General features: G+C 60.8%; 1 protein-coding gene across 1 annotated transcript in view; it reads right to left on the reverse strand.

Annotated features, from left to right (window-relative positions):
- Positions 1-238, reverse strand: part of PACSIN3 (protein kinase C and casein kinase substrate in neurons 3) — a 13,896-nt gene extending 13,658 nt beyond the window's left edge. The window contains exon 1 of the mRNA XM_044682224.1: positions 144-238. The gene's annotated coding sequence lies outside the window, so the exon portion shown is untranslated. The remainder of the gene's footprint in view (positions 1-143) is intronic.
- Positions 239-1,867: the final 1,629 nt, after the last annotated feature.

Below are 1,867 nucleotides of genomic sequence, written 5' to 3' on the forward strand. Positions count from 1 at the left end.
CCGCCCAGCCCAGCCCAGCCCAGCCTTGCCCTGCCCAGAGCCGCGCCTGGTCGGCCTGGGGAGCCGGAGCCGGAGCCGAACCGAGCCGACCGCGCCGCGCCGCGCTACGCCACGCCAAGCCACGCCACCCTTTCCGCACTCACCGAGTCCCCAGGCTCCAGGAGGGGCGGTGAACCGCCAAGGAGGATCCGGGCCAGTGTCCTGCTCCTGCTCCGGCCGGTGCCGCTGCCTCCCGGAGCACGGGGGCCCTCCCCCCGGGGAAGTCCCGCCCCTGGCCCGCCCCCTCCCTCCTCGCCGCAGCCAGAAGTGGCCAAGGGCCGGCGGGAACCGCAGCCTGGAGGCCCTGAGCCGAGCACCCTGGACTGGGGGCTAAGGAGGGCGCCAGGGTTCGCGGAGCGGTCAAAATCAGAGCCCTAGCGGGCAGCAGGCCGACCGCCCGCCGAGATTTCAGCATTGCCCTGGCTGCCCCAGCCAAGAGCGGACCGGAGTCAGGTGGAAACTGTGTGAGCCTGGCACACCCCGGCGAGGGGAGCCGGTCCTACTTGCCTGAGCCAACGGCAGGACCCCCGGGGGGGCAGGGGACGATCAGGCTGCCGCTCCCTGGCCGGCAGTGCTTGGCTGTCCCTCCGAATGCATGCTGGAGCCCCGGTGCTCTCCTTACCGCCCTGCAAGTCTCCAGGCTCCCACCTCCGCGAGTCTCCCCTTCCCAAGCAGCCCTTCCCTCCCTTTAGTCCCCGAGGAGGTTTTGCATAGCCCGCCGGCTATTTATAGACCCAGAACTGATCCCGGAATGTTCCGAGGCTGGGCTGTTCCCCACCTGCTCAACAATCCCCCACCCCCACCGGGGCCCTGGTTCTTCCCTCCAGACAAAGTGTGTCCCTTCGGTATGGGAACTGCTTGGCACTGACCGTGCTGCCAGGCTAGGAGAGAGCGCGGTCCCAGGCCACCCTGCCTCTGGAGGGGTTTAGTCCTGTCTCCCCTGCTGTGGTGGGCACCCCGCTCCCTTGGTCACCCCTTCCAGAGGAGTCCCAGATAGAGAGGATTCGCGACGTGCAGGTTGGGAACCCAGTTATCTCGCCTCCAGGGGAGTCAAAGGGCACTCGGGAGCACCAATCCCTGGGAAGAGAAGGGGCCAAAATGTTCTCCCCTTTGCACGCACACGATCGATTTTTCTTCTCTCCCCGTGGTGTGTGTGTGTGTGTCTCACAGTGTCTCACAGGGGTGGAGTAAAGGGGGAGTTGGGGGGGGGGGGCGCGTAGATTTAAAAATAGCCAAATTATGTTGCTCCGAAATGCCCGAGTAGAGTTGCTCATGCTTTATGAAAAGCTCTGCCTCTGCCTGGGGATGTGAAATGAAGAAGGGACAGAAGGCAGATGGGAGATAGCTTGAATGGCAGCGATTCTAAGGCATGACTTCGGTGCTAATCTGGGAAGCATCCTACCACCCCCAGTTTCGGCTTTCGTGCCATAGCTGAGTTGTGCCGAGATGACTCCTAGGCTCATTTCTCACCTCCAGGGCGTGGACCCAGCCGAACGTGGGTTATAATCCCCGTTTCAACATGCACACGCGGTGGGACTGGGCTAAGTCTCTTCTTTGGGTAGCTCAGTTCCCTCCTGTACCCCAATAAAACCGGATCGGTAATCTGATCCTACAATCACATGGTTATTTGCCTTTGCTAATTACATTGTAAAGCAACTGCAAATTGTCTCGGAGAGGGATGGTAGAAATCATAACAACAGGGCCGGGATTTGTATTCTTTTTAATTTGTTCACTACCCACTTATTCCTTGGGGGCATTTGGGCACCTGGACAGAAAATGTCAGAACAGGAGAATGAAATTAATTACAAGAGGAGCCCATTAAAGCCTC

This window comes from Gracilinanus agilis, chromosome 6 (genome assembly GCF_016433145.1).
Source record: "Gracilinanus agilis isolate LMUSP501 chromosome 6, AgileGrace, whole genome shotgun sequence".
NCBI classification, from domain to species: Eukaryota; Metazoa; Chordata; class Mammalia; order Didelphimorphia; family Didelphidae; genus Gracilinanus; species Gracilinanus agilis.